Source organism: Pieris rapae, chromosome 4 (genome assembly GCF_905147795.1).
Source record: "Pieris rapae chromosome 4, ilPieRapa1.1, whole genome shotgun sequence".
Lineage (NCBI taxonomy): Eukaryota > Metazoa > Arthropoda > Insecta > Lepidoptera > Pieridae > Pieris > Pieris rapae.
Genome location: NC_059512.1, coordinates 8,581,647 through 8,597,504, shown reverse-complemented (window position 1 = coordinate 8,597,504; position 15,858 = coordinate 8,581,647). Strand labels below are relative to the sequence as shown.

General features: G+C 32.6%; 1 protein-coding gene across 4 annotated transcripts in view; it reads right to left on the bottom strand.

Annotated features, from left to right (window-relative positions):
* LOC111003061 (tyrosine-protein kinase Src64B) overlaps positions 1-15,858 on the bottom strand; it is a 64,353-nt gene that overhangs the window by 43,257 nt on the left and 5,238 nt on the right. For 2 of the 4 annotated variants that reach the window (XM_022273419.2, XM_022273421.2), the window contains exon 1: positions 6,014-6,306. The exons of 1 other annotated variant lie outside the window; for it this stretch is intronic. The gene's annotated coding sequence lies outside the window, so the exon portion shown is untranslated. Of the gene's footprint in view, positions 1-372; positions 393-6,013; positions 6,307-15,858 lie in introns of those variants that run through there. One more of the 4 variants, XM_045627888.1, reaches the window with a different exon arrangement.

The following is a 15,858-nucleotide window of genomic DNA, read 5'->3' as shown; positions in this document are numbered from 1 at the left end:
TAATCTTAAGCTATACAGAAAAACTGAGTATACATTGGTGTGTAACCTGCAAGTCGATGTATCGCTTAGAAATTTTCAAGATAAGCAATAACAAAGTTTGCTAAAAAGAGAATTTCCTCCCGTAGTATTTTTGTTCTCCTATTTTGTAATACTATTTGTGTCTATAAAAAAATTAAACTTTCATTTATATTATTTTATCAATAAAGCTTATCAAAGCAATAGTTATTAAAGGTAAATGACCGTTAATACGTGTATGGCACGTGTATAGCACGTAGGCTTCTGTAGCCATAGAAGGTCGATGATCTACCTCAATATACATGTCACGCGAGTGTTTTCTGTATTGAAATTATTTATTCGTATACAAAAGCTTACCAAAATTGCTAGACTCGTACCTGTAAAAAGAGTAAAAAATTAATTCAAAAAACTAAGGGCTTACAGTAATTTTAACAATTTAAAAAAAATGGTAAAAAACCACAAAAGTTACGCAATAATGATTAGATTAAATTAAAATAAATATGAATAACTGAGCAATTATCTCATAAGAATAATAGAAAACTGCTTTAAAATGATAGAGATACAGATTACAGCTTGACTCGATATTGTGTAAGAGATATCAAAAACTTCCTTTTATTAGTGTTTAAGCTAAGGTCAGTGCACTACAGCCTCTACCAACTTTATGGTGTTTTATCAAGGTCCCGTTGAAAGTACATCAGTTTTATTGCGCACGTTTCCGTTGTAGTGATTTTGGGACAGCGGTTCTTTTAACTTTACAAATGATTAAACAGCAAAATTTAACTAAAACAAATGCACATCAAACTGTCAAATCATACGTACGGGTTTTTTAAGTCTGAGCGGTCAGTAAATAGGGTTAGAGTAAGTAGATATTAACGTAAGTAATTTTCAGCAGTTCGCACTACGGCTCGTTTTTGGATATTTACCCAAAGATTACTAAGCGGATTTTGCTCACATTATTTAAGTGAAGATTTGCTCTTGCCTTGCTTTGCGTATAGTAAAGTTTTTCGTCTAATAAAGCCAATTATATTGTGTTGTACTTTAAAGTTATAATTTTCTAATAGAGACAAGATAAGTTTAACAGTAGCACAATGTAGCTTTTTCTTGAACATATTACTTAAGTTGTCGTTTGTTCAATATTTAAATATTTTTTTTATTTAGTTTTTTTTATCAATTCGATTACATAATTGACTTATATACTTTGGCTTTGTACTATATTGGCTAAGTGTTATCATTTATAATGTGGTTGTATGTAGCCTTAAGATTACTTATATATTAAAAAAGGAAACCAGACTACACATACACTAGTTTTGCAAACGCTTTTATTTTTATAGAAAGTTGATACATCTGTCTTTCAAATACATTAACGTTAATAATTAAATATTTACTAAGTTGTAAATATTTTCCTTTGATGTCTCCATGAACGATTATTTTTGGCACCCTTCTAACTATACATAGAACACAATTAGAAGACACCATATGTCTCTCTCTGTGAAGAATTTAAAGTATCTAATTTGAACAAATTGATCATCAATACTGTAGAAGGCTGTACACTCATTGTTATTTGAGAGACAGACGGCATTATATGACTTTCGTTGGAAAGAACGGATGACGCATAATAATTTTGATAGAAACATTGCATTTACATTTTAATGACTATAACTCAATACTTGTGCTGAGACTGCTAGATTGCTTCAAAAATTGTCTATTTGAAAAGGAAAGGAAGTAAAATATAGTTTGAATATCTGATGTTAGTTACAATTTACAAATATATGCCTATAAATCATACAAACTCTCAGTGTATGATTTAGTAAGAGCACTCTTTTCATAACAACATAAGACAATAGTATATAAAACAATGTAATAACACTGATGAATTTCATAGGAATGAGAGTACCTACATTCAAGTAGCTTGTAACAACCACAATCTATCGTAATGTAAACGATTTAAGTCCTGAAACACCTTACCCTTATCTTAATACCTTAGATTATGATGATTAACACCTCAAAGTTCTGTTAATTGCAGTACCAGTACGTTCCGTAAATAGAGATTTTAAAGGCAGTACCCGTTTTGGATATATTACCATCATCTGTTAATCTCATATAAACTACGATTTTATTACGAGATGATGGACTGGATTAACTAATTGTAGTCTGGAACGTTAATTGAGCTCACCCTGCCCTTTGAGCGTTCAATCACTTTACGTTGAACATTTAATCAGCCATGATTACTGCTTTTGAGTGTTAAAGAACCGCTAAGTACTAAGCATTTCTGGCTTGATAACGTAGAAATGTCTAAAATCCGATATTCGAGCATTTCATTTCCACGTAGCAAAAGTGTAAAAACAGTAGTACATTTCGAGAATGTATCTAGAGTACCAATCATATAAATGTTTCATTTATTACAATGATATGTACCAATGACGTATTATTAAAAAAAACATAACTATAAACGAGCGTAAATCAAATGCACATACAGGTTAAACACAACCCGCAAGGAGTCACCTAAGTCGATTCAAGCAAGTTCTGGCATATATAACATATATAACAAAAAGCAGATACAACAAAGGTAATTGTCTCAGCCCCATGAGAATTTCGAGACTAATAAAACTACTTGAATGTTCGTAACATTAAATTACCTTCAATGTTTGACACACATCGATTCCCAAAAGATCACGATGCGTGACGCACAAGCCATTACCCTCCCGATAATACATTACTCGGCGAAGCTTTAAGCTATTTTCGTTGTGTTAACATTACGTTAATTACAGTGATAAAGCATATCCGAAGCAACTCATTTCATACCAACAACAACTTGATAATGATCAAATGACAGTTGATGGAAGACGAGTTACCATTGACAACTTAGCAAGGGTTATAAAAAGTAATCATAACGATACTAATCAACATTCCATAATATAGAAAAGAGTCATAAATCAACAACAAATAATCACAGATGTCACTGAAACATTTGAGCGTATATGCGTGGATGCGTGCGGACAAATAGCAATTAGATAGAATAATAGGAATATACGAGATTGGAGCTCACATTTTGTTTACGGTTTACGTAAACGATTTTAGATACGCCTTCACTTCCATTTTCCTAACATAAAATACACTTTAGCTTTACGGTGGCTCATAAAGATTGTCTTGATAAAAGTAATCAATTCGGTTACGTAGAAAAGTTTACACGCTAAGGGTCAAAAGTCAAAACCTTGAGGATTATTTCATGAATTTTGCCACTAACGTATCGAGAAGTTGCTTTATTCAGTACTAGAATAAAAACTAAAAAATACTTAGTTAAAAGGTTACATGATTTAGCAAAATTCGCTATAGGTAACATAAACGTATAATCAGAAACGTTGCGGATTCAATGCAAGTCATCGTAATAAGTGGCAGTTTATTGAATACTGCTTAAATTTCCGCTAAATGTCAGAAAACAAGCGTTTGAAATCTAGTACCCACCCAGAACAAAATTTTGCAATCATTCGAGGTAATTATTAACACATTCAACATTACATTGAGATTATGCCATATTTAATGAGGCATACAGAATCAACCGACGGCATATCAACCTTGACTGTTCTGTAGCATTGGCCTGCCTTATTCAAATTTGATCAAGCCTAGATATAGGATAGCTTATCTATTATGTTTGTGTTGCAACTGGTAGTACAGAGAAATCTCTGATCTCTTTGCCGTGACTTCGTTTGCGATTACATAATGGATTTTGAAATCCTTTTATACAAATTAATTTGGCCTTAATATGCATAGAACTAATGGGCCCTTTATAGGATTAAGTATATTTTAGAATCTAAAATTTAGATTATCAGTTATTGACTTATCATCATCTGTTTTACACAATACAATGCAGTTGAATAAACAAGAAATACCTTTAAAAATTCGATAACATGTAACTTAGGTCCAACATCTTTTCCCGTTGGAGGCCAAAATAAGCTTTTCTTTACATGGCGATACGAGTTAAATATTGATGACACATGAATGGTAGAAACTTAAGGTCACTGAACTTTGATCCGATTCTTAAATGCACATATCTAAGACGTAATTACAAATGCGTACAATGCACGAGAGAAAGAATGACGATGAATAAAACATGACGGAAATGTCTCTGGAAACAAATGATAGCCATGATTGACAGAAGACAATGCAGGAACCATAAAAGTTACACAACTACAACACAATTACGCAATAAAAGCAGCGAAATAATAAGATTTTATTATACAGTAAAGAATAAGCTGAAAAGATAACTACAGAGAACTAACATTGTATTTTTCATGACTAAAGTATCTCGTGAATAATCATTTTCATACCGCACCTTAGACATTTTGCGTCAAGAGTAATAAATAACGTTACGTTTATAAGGCTATCGTTACGTATATAATTCAACATTGACACCAGAAACTTTAGTTAACTCAATAGAGAAAAGCCACTACTTTAACTCATTGACATAAAAAATAAGATAAAAATAAATAGAGCAAGTGAAATTGTGTCAAGTGCTGTGACGAAAAAGGTAAATACTTGTAGAGGTCAATTCTTCTGTTTCACATTTTAACGAGAGGATTTTTTTTACATTTTTATTACGATGAAAGCAAAGCCATACATTAAATGCAATAACGAATTTCACAACCAACAAAGAACAATTGGAAAGCATAAATAAAATTTATTACATAGATACTGAATGAAGTCATGAGTGACCATAAATCGATGTTAACACATACTGGGTCAGTGTCCTGGTAATACGCGAACAATCTCACAACAATAAAGCAAATTAATGTCATTGCATCCTCTAAAATACAATTGTATCAAATATGGAAGGGAAAAGAGTAAAATCACATTTATAAAACAGATAAAATATGAACTGCTAGCCGTGCTGAAGACATATAATTACAATATGTAATTATCGTTGGACACATAAGTTTTGCTCCGTTGAACTTTATAACTGGTTTAACTGCAGATGTTTTACAAGTTTTTCAATTATTTCATTATATATGAAATCTTTATATGCAGCAAACGAGGAACGATTAAAAACAATTAGTCTAACATAGAATAAATCACACTTGGAATTTATTTTTACTGATGGTAATAAAACATCTCCAAAAATAACTAAAGTATATTGTTTAAGAATATATTTTGATTTCACAGGAAGAAGACAGAATTGCAGAAGTTAATTGAATAGAGGAAATTTTAGAACTGCTTTCGTTGCGTTCGCATTGAAACTAAATTTGAAAGTGATACAATAACTCTTGTTATAATTATTATGACGTTAAATGAAAGTTTGATATAACCAGCTCACGCTCTCTGATCTGATGAATGTCTGTGCGAAACGGAAGCATTGTTAGTTGAGAAAGTAATACTTATTGTAGATATTAAATATCAGGCAAAAATGCACGCCTTTCTTTTTAGAATTGTCTTAATTACAACTAGAACGATGACGACAGGAAAGTAATAATGAGCTCTTTATTTAGCTTTGTAAGTTTCCAGGAACTAACTAAAGAGACCAAAGATCATGATTAAATTATCAAAATATTAAAAACATGTTCGGACACGTCAAATGTTATCGCCATACAGGAAATCATTTTGTTATTAAACAATCGAATAGGGCTCTTGCTTTAGCAAAGTTTTAGAATACTCTCAATAAATATGCGTCTCTAAAACATAAACTCTCCCCTAAATCCGGCCATTGTTGAATTTGTAGATGGAAACGATTCGGAATTGGTAACCCCTCAAATAGTAGGCATTTGCTGTCCTGTTTTCTCATAGCGTTCTGCCACCCTTCTTTCACGCCGTGAGATAATTAAATATTTATGTCATCACAGACCGATGCTATAAATATCCTCAATTAATACATGTAATAAATTATAATTGCGTTAATACATGAATAATAATTACTTTAGTAGATCAGAAATCGAGATAATCTCTCACACTGCAGTTGTTTTACTACTATAATAATTAATTACAATAATATTTATAAAAAATAACGTACCTGTTATTCCGATACTAAGATGTATGTAGCATAGCGTCAATCAAAATAAACATATAACCACATATATTATGACTAATTGATACACAACGGAACCGTTAACATTAACTATCTACAGAAAAACGTCACCAATTTACAGCTAAACACAAACACTTATTCAGACGATATGGTATGAGACGCAGACATATTATAGACACTTCATAGGAAGACAAAGCTCGAGAGCGGAAAAGCTTTTGTTTGGAAGCGGCGACGTGCGACACCGGAGACAGTTAAATCGCGACTGCATCAATTGAGGGCTACTTGAGGCGCGGGGGAATCTCAGTAGGGGGCGCGTCAGTTGACTGGCCTGGAGTCGTAGCCAGCCTGTGGCTCTTGATGTGATAACGAATGTACACAAAGCTTACGATATAATACATTGACACGTAGCAACTAAGACAGTATCTAATAACTTTCCCGAAAACGAAGTTAGTAATGAAGAAGAGTTACGCAATTGCTTTTTCTAGGACAGTATATAATAATAAAAGCGACACTGATGTTATAAGAACCTTAAATACAACTATTAATAAAAAAGCCATATTATTTATCAGGATTAAATACCAGTTCCTTCAAAGCATTGACTCGTGCCAACGTAAACATTACATGTTTTTGTTACGCGTTATAACAATTAAGCGTATGTTTCCCGTTAGCAAGCCCAGATTACTTGTAATACATTAATACTTTCTATTAATAATAGTACCAATTTATAATTTCACTACCATATAACTTGTATATCCACAAAAGTGTCCTAAAAATTGTATAATTAGTTGTGTGAACCTAGAATACAGTAAGGTTAAACTAATAAGTGTATTAAAACCAATAGCACAGCTTTAAGCTAGTACAATTCTATTTTTAATGATTCAAGTAATTTGTGCAATTGGAACCACAAACAAGTTAGTGCTTACACAAAAGAAAGCCAAGGTCTCTCTCGCTGTCCTGATTCTTCGAATTCAATACTGCTGATTCATAACGGCAGTTAATTTAATCAAAAATTTAAACTATAGATTAAATTTAGCAAATTAAAAACATTTTTCATTTTAAGTAAACCTACTTAAATACTACTGCATAACCATGCAAACTGAATGCTACATAAATGTGTGACCAATTATGTTATCAAAAAGTGTAAATATCGCTAGTTCAATGCATGATTGTATTTTAATAGTTGTGTCAAAAAAAGATAACACAACTATCAAAGCCGTACTCTCGCGCAACGACCAACTCGGAAACGTAGAATTTTGTCTCAACTGATTGCTAATTTCCAACAGTACATAATTCAACATTTGATATTCAAAAATGACACTTAATTAGATAAACATAGAAATGAAGTAGAATAAATCACTCAACAGTATTTAGAGCCATTAAGGATCATCTGTTTGTAAAAACATCCGACGCAGATGGAGTGAACGGCAATAAATTAGAGTCACATTTGAAAATAGAGAAATAAACGCATTTGTTTTTACAATTTCGTATTGGACCTTGTTTAGAAATTGACAATAAGAATACCCTGCTGTGACTTAAGCAACCCCGGTACCGACAAAGTGAAGTAATAAAAACATGCGAGGACCACGCCCGGGTGCCACAAACGTGCCGATCTTTTCGCCCGAATTCATTTTCTGGTGACACTTGGTAAGCAAACATAAAGGGAATTTACTATCAATCGGCGTGTGGGGTATTGTTTTTTAGACGGCACGAAATTGCACTATGCTAACAAGTATTTTATTAAAATGTATGATAAGATACGCGCTTCAATATTTTTGAACCTTCTGAATTTTTATTGATATTGACTTCATAATAAGAATTAGAACAAATAAAATATTTTATCAGCATATACATTTTACAATTAACAGTGTGTCGTAATGAAATCCAGACAAATAAATAATTTAACTAATGTATACAAATGTAGTAAATTGTATTTTAAAAAAGTGTGGAGTTTCTTACCCATTCTTCTCTACACTAAACTACCTTTTGGAAGCAACTAGAATCATCTTTACATTTTTTTTAACGTTCAAAAGTCCCATTTTAGGTAGTCTAATTGGAATAAATGATTTGATGTGACAATATCCCAGATAGTAATTTTGTTCAATTAATTCAATTTAATTGAACATTTATTTAAAATGCAGTTTACCTTTAATAACAGTTAACACCGTTATAAAGATAGCACGTGCCATCTCCCCCAAGTTATGCAGGCCGAAGCCCTAGTAGCAGATGTTAAGACATTTAAGCAGTACGCAACTGGCAAAGAAATTACTTTTCGTATACACCATATGGTATAATTTCTTTTAACTGAAACATGAGGCTTTTATTAAAAATTAAATTTGTGAGTATTTGTCTAGAAGGTTAGGATATTTAGTTATCTATTATATATATGTTTTACGTCATCTGAGTAAGAATAAATATATAAATAATTACTTACATTAAATTTTGACTGTTTTGAAGAAAATAACTCTATGGTAAAGCTTTTGTTAGAATTATCTTTATGAACACTTTGTTACCCAGAAAATACCCAGGGACCCATAAGACTACTGAAAGGATTTAAAATACCAGCTGTTAGTGATCAGGTGGCTGATATCCAGGCGAGTAGCTTGCCTGTTTGTTCTCTGCCCTTATATTTAAAACATTTTTTGTACATATTGATATGTTCTTTGATATTGTTAAACATCTTTTTGTTCTATCATCAATAGTTTTCGCAACGCATGCGATGAAATATATTTTATAAGCCTTTTTTTACACCTTGGGTAAGATTATTGTGGTTTCAGTAGGGGTTCCTTTATTTTTCATAATCAGTGATAATGTAGCATTCAAATAGTGGAAGAATTTTTAAAATCGGTCCGGTACTCTTCGAGCCAATTCGTTAAAACATACATACAAATCTTTCCACTTTATAATTTTAGTGTAGAAATATAGATATAGCATAGGTACTTTTTTTGTGATATCTGTAATAACATTTATTTGTGTTACAGACAATTCTTTCCGTTATGAAACACTTATTATTTTGGTGAGCTATTGCTCCTTAACATATTTTTATCAGAGATATTACACATACATGTAGACATAAGTATTTACTTCTTTTTATATATAATTTTAAACCGTAGCTTGAAGAGCATATTCAAACTGATTTAGTAGGAAGAAATTTTACTGAAGTGAAGTACTATCCTCGTCTTCAGAATAGTTTGGGCTGAATGCGAAGAGCGTTTTCAAAGCGTAACTTTAAAATTATTTGCTAAAATCTTATATTGAAATGTCTAGATATGAAACTAAGGATTACATCGTACAAAATAATATGCGAAATTGAGCTACGCTTTCATGTTAATCCCTGGGTATTTTTTTTACAATTTAGGAACATACTAATGATTCAACACAGCTTATCACTCAATGGCTAAGAGTAGTATTGGTCTAGTGGCTTAAGCATGCGACTCTAAAGCATGAGTTCGAATCACGCCTGTGCACACGCCAATTGACAACCCTATAAAGTGACCTGAAGTGAAATCATAAGAGTTACCCACCGATCAGTCTGTTGTCAGCGGTGGAAGCCTTCTATTCCACACACTGCACATGCCATGTCACTTAACAATTGCTCCGATGAAGGCAAACTTAACGGGGAAACCGCCATGCCGTAATTCAAAAAGGTCGACAGCATGTGTCAGGTACAGAGCTGATCATCCCTTTAGAAGAAAATACAGATATCTAAGGCCAAGACGATAAACGGTTGCAACATTTCTTACTAGATTTTTATATCACTCAATAATAAAATTTATACAAACCTATTTATAAACCTACTTACAGATTACGCTACGCGATTGGTACAGATTACCTACTTTTAATTTTACCTAGCTAGTTCAATTAATGTTTTTTTGTAAACATAGAGAACGAAAAAGCTGTTCTTAGTCTAAGCTATTAACGAAGATTTAAATGTTATTACCGATTCCACGCTATTTAAACTTTAAACTGTGAACATAAAACCCATTATATACACACTTTTATCGTCTCAAATAAATTAGGCTATCTACATATTTACGCTATAATCACGTACATTGTTAATAATAGTGAATAATTCGTTCTTAGTTCTTACAACTGCAGTTTTCTGTTCTCTTATTATAACAAAAATATTATATAAAAAATAAACCATGGACATTATAGCTAATCTGCAGAGCAACGGTTTTGAAAACAAAAACGAATCTGACTTTTTTCATTTGGTTAAGTTTTATTATTTGCTTTGGGTTTTTCTAAGTACAAAGTAATAACAATTTAAAAGTAAGTATATACATCTGACATTAAGACCTTGTACTTGATACAAAAGAAAACTGCATAAGTACCGTAAGCTGTATTTTACTAAAAATTAAGGTTACATACCAAAGTATTAAAAATAATATACACATATATTTAATAATTTATAAGTTTTTAAATAATATGTTTATATAAAGCGAGTTACCTGCAGTCAAACTGCGTATGCAGTTTTGCAGGGTATGGTTAAATTAAAAGTGTAACTTTTTATAAATAAATATATTAGCTCCACGAGCTCAGTATATTTTTTGGTCTATTACTTGAATAATGAGGGGTAAAATTACAAAAGTAATATCAAAAAGGATTATTCTCCACTTATCATAAAAACTAATTTAATGTCGATAGCTAGTAACAATAAATTGAATTGCAATCTCATACAGGTTCAAAATATTATTAAGCTGTCTAGACGATTTATAGCGGACCAACAAGGTACAAATATTAAACCCTACAGCGATCAGAAACCAAATAAACAATATTTCGCTGGTGACGGAAAACAAAGAAAATGAAAATCTCCCTTTGAGCACATCGCGTTATTCGAAGTTTGAAATTCTAAATTGTTCTTTTTTTAATATAAATAGGAGGCTCATCTTATGTTAACTGATACCGCCGCCCATGGACACTCCCAATGCCAGAAGGCTTGTGAGTACGTTGCCGGCCTAGTTTTAAATTGGATGTAAATTCTTTATAAAACACTAGCGGACCTGACATACGCTGTCGTGTATTATACGACACGTACAAGTCTTAAACACAAATAAAAAAAATCTAAACCACACAAACTAACTATAAGTCTATAAATAGCAGATACATTCATCTATCTTTGTAAAACAGTAGCATAGTATACATATCCAAAATTCAAATCATTCATATAGTCAAAAAATAATCCCATTGAACCATGAACAACGTACTAAGGTAGTTCTTTTAACTGTATACATACAAATTACATACACCCTTCACGGCTTACATGCCTTCCCGGGCCATTCAATAACTTTGTTTGAGTAATGAAAAGTTATAGTTGTTTATCAACCTGACCTAAAAATAAAGTTTGGTCTACTTCGCGAAGTCATAACATTATGATATTAACTTCTTGTAAGAATTTTTTACGGAATGTATCAGTCTTGTACTAATAGGGCGTGGCATACATATGTCGTCCTGACGTTGATATTCTTAGACTATCCTTTCGAGGAACAATAGGAAATTGATATATTTTTTAAACCTCAATTGAATTTCTTTGTCTGATATTTGCAAGTTACTCTAAAAGACGAAAATAATAAAGTTATACGTGTAATCTGCTGAAAATTGTAACCCTAATACCGACTTTTAATTAATGTATAATCCCCATATGCAGTTCTGTTTACGGCGCCATCTATACCTAAATTTACATAAATTCAGATCGCCTTCAAAGTAATCCGTAACAAATTATTTACATTATTAAAATAAAATAATGCAACTTTAAATTCTTAAATAAAATATCAAATAATAGGCAAAGATAATAATAGTCTTGTTTAATCGGAATCAAGATCATCTAACATCGATTTTCGGATGAGTATCAATGAAGCTGATCTGTGAAAAGATTAATTAATGAAGATAAGATCGTTTCCTTTCGAGACTGATAGCCAACAAACCATCTCCCATAAATTTCCGCGTAATCTCAGCCGAAAATTACTCGATTTGTTGACTGGTGGAAAGATCGTATACAGTAAATTTGTCTTTGGTTTCATTAATAGTATATTTAAGTAGGTGATTTTTATTGTATTTACAAAATCTTGTCAACTCTCGGTACACTGATACATTGGTAAAAAGGAAAAATGAAATACAATATATAATGTGACAGGTCCTTATAGACAAACATAATCAATCAAACATAATATCACAAAGGGAAAAAAATACCTGGCTAGTGTAGCAAAATGCTCAAAGTTTTGGCCAAATCGTGTTCTTCTAAAACGTGGGACAATTGAGAAGATGATGAGGTATCTAGAAGGTACACGTAATTTAAATTAAGCTTACTTGATCAGCCTTCGCCTAATGCGTCGATATCGAGTCATAACACCGCAATTTCTTCACTGTATGAATGTTCATTAACAATTAGCCTAAATCTTGTATCTTGTAAGTGTAATTAAAGTTATCTAAAAACATATGAAACAGAAACTTCGTAACCCTTATCAGGTTTAATTAATTTCAAACATAATAAGTAACGTAACGTAAAGGGACATCAAACACAAGAAATGTTTGTATTAATATGTTAAAAGTTTCCACACGCCAGTGGACACACCCATAAATAACTTTATTGGTAATAAAAGCTCGCTAAGATAATTATAAATGGAACGGACGCGACCTAAATATCGCCACACGTGAACGCCTATTTTCAGAAAACAGCAAGGTATGTCAGGTAGCTTTCAAAATAACACCTCTGATACAGCCGTACATTATCTTGGATTCACATTCTCGCGTGCATTAACGTTTTGGGTAAGAGCATGCGTCTATTTACAGTGTACGCAAGTAGCTTGCACTTATGCATATGCACGTATATGGAAATGAGAATACCGCAAATAAACAGACCGATACAGGTATATGTATGGTTGTTAAGTATTAGGACAATGTTTAATTTCGTTCGTCAAAAATCGATTGCAACACCGGCGAAAAAGTATACCATAATTGGACATTCCCTCAACAATGGCTGCAGATACAGAGGATTGCAGACGCGATGCAAATAACAAAAATCAATACGCGAGCGAACGCGTTGGCCAAACACGAACAAAATTAACCGTTTGGCGAAGTGATGAAAATGTTTGTATACACAAAACAATAGACGGAAAAACGCAAGACGTGAAACAATATGATTTACAAACACGAGCGATGTGGTCGGAATTCTCAGACGCTCTCTCAGACCTATCCATGATAGACAATAGATGATCTAGCATCCGTTTAGGGACGCTGACAGATTAATAACTAGCCTAGACAGGCCTAGACAGCGACGAACTTTACATTTGATATGGCATTGTCATATGGCTGTATGAAGCCTTAAGTGAGTGGTTAAGGGTCTACGTCTTCAAGCTGCCACTTGAACGAACCTGTTGACCCAGTGGATAGCGAGGGCAAAAACTTCAACTGCACCTGTTCTATACGTATACGGGTTTTATATTATGCTTATAAAATTGTAATCTTGGTTAGAGACACACTCACAAATTTATTTGCTAACACAGATAGATTGTACCACAGATGTATTTATATATGTTTGTGTGTAGATATAATGTTATGTACATAATGACATCAAATTCAAAAATCATTTATTCATGTAGTGGTGTCATGGTATTTAAACTAGGTTATTTAAACTAATAAATATCGTTTTTATACATACAAACAAAAACACATTGGCAATAAAGACAAATGAAAAGCACACTTACCTTCACCGCTTTCAATCAAGAGCAACTGTATATCATGACGTAAACGGGTAACCGGTTTAAAAAGTGCCATTGCATCAGTCAGAACTCACAAACAACCCCGTCTAGACTAGGCACTAGAAATGTATGCAGAAACTTTATCAGAGACAAAGAGTTAGGGACAACGTTGCTCATTAACAATCCCTCAAGTTTTAGAATAGCACGTGCCAACAAAAGTATTTATTCTTGTATTTATTATTCAAATTGTATCGAAATTGCGGTTCTAATTAGTGCGATCAGGCTTACGGTACGTAAACGCATATATTAACGTCAACTTTCATCAGACGGAATCAGTATAGGATTTAACATATTTCGTGTTAATAGATTTTTTTTTCGTGGGGAAATGCGGTACGCATACCCTCCCGCGGCACGGTTGCCTTTGAAGGGTTATGTGGGACTCGCCACTGTGCATACCCACTAAAACCCCACGGAGCCACCAACAATCGCCCGAGGCAGGACGCGGTAAGAGCTTAGCCTTGTCCGCATGTGTTAATAGATTTACGTCAACCAGTGGGTGACAATTATAATTTTCAACAAACAAACAAACTAAAATATCTTTATTTATATAGGTAAACAAGTACACTTATTAACGTCAAAAAAAATTATGAATTTACATTTACGGCCAGTTCTTAAATCAAGGGCGTAGAACGGAAGAGAAGAACTGGCAATAAACTCTTTAATCGCTTTTTTAGTTTTTTTCGTCACTCGTCTTTCTTGAGATAACACTTATTTAAATTAAAAATAATCTAATTGAGCCTTAATTAATTCGTCCTTGAATGAACGCAAATAGGCAAATGACGCCGTACGTTTGCAAAGATTTTAATGGACTGGAAATCTTAAGGTTTCAGGTGACTCGGAAACTGGTATTTAGGGCAATGGATGTAGCATCATAGCGGTATAGGAAACGGCATATAAAAGCACTATTATGGGTACTTTATACAGACGTTAATTAAAAGATCTCTGTAGTGACGTCACAATTATTAGCGCGTTCCACTTTAACCGGTCACAAAGGCGAAGAAAAGAAATTCTCGTTCTGCAAGTTTTAAATATATGTATTTAGCCATTCGCAACAGCCGACATAATAATTAGGCTAACATTTATAGTAGTAATAATGCAATACATATGTGTACATCATTTTTTCGATTGTGTATCATTTTCCAGACATTTTTAATGAATTATTAATAGCTGTATGAGTTAAAGAAATCCTGGGGTTATTGCGCGGATAAAGATTTGAAAATAGAATTCTTAATTCATGACTCATGCTATCACTGTCATCGATTTAAATTAAGGTAATATTAACTTTCAGTTTTCACTTGTCCTTATCTTAAGAGTCAACGACACTGCATCTATTGGTCTTTAAATGGAACATTACGATGCCCACGGCCTAATATGGTACTTCACGTACATAATCTTTGATCTCATACCCCTTTTTGGTAGCTCGTTAAATTTTGAACGTCATATAATTAGAAATTATGAAATAATATTGAAAGTAACACGCAACAATTGTCTTGGGTATACATTAATATATTTATTTTTGATGAAATATATAATATATACAAAAAACTACAAATATTAAGAAAATAAAAATCTTTAAAGAATAATAAATACTTTTAATAATAATAATAAATATGCCCGTTTAATTTCCAAACGTGACAAAAAAAAATAATATACAGCTTATATTTTTTATATTGTACCTATACATTATTTTATTTATCATGTTATATATTATATCCTATATCCTAGCTACATTTAGTACCGTCGATCGGAACTCCTTCGCGGGTAAAGGCCTCCTCCAGCCTTTCCGACTGACTCTGTCCATGTCTTTCTATCTCCATTCGCTTTATGTTACCGCTTGTTTCTTCTATCCACCTTTTCTTGGGGCGTCCTCTTCTTCTTCCTTCCGTTGGTCCTTTCCATACAGTTGTCTTTAAAGTCAACCTTTTATCTATGTATTTTGCTATATGCCCCGCCCATTGCCACTTCTGTTTTACAATATACCCTATATTGTAAGGCATCATATTCATCATATTTTCGCTTTTAATTTTATGTATTTTTCTTATTTTTAGTACGCTTCTTTCCATTGCTTTCTGGCAT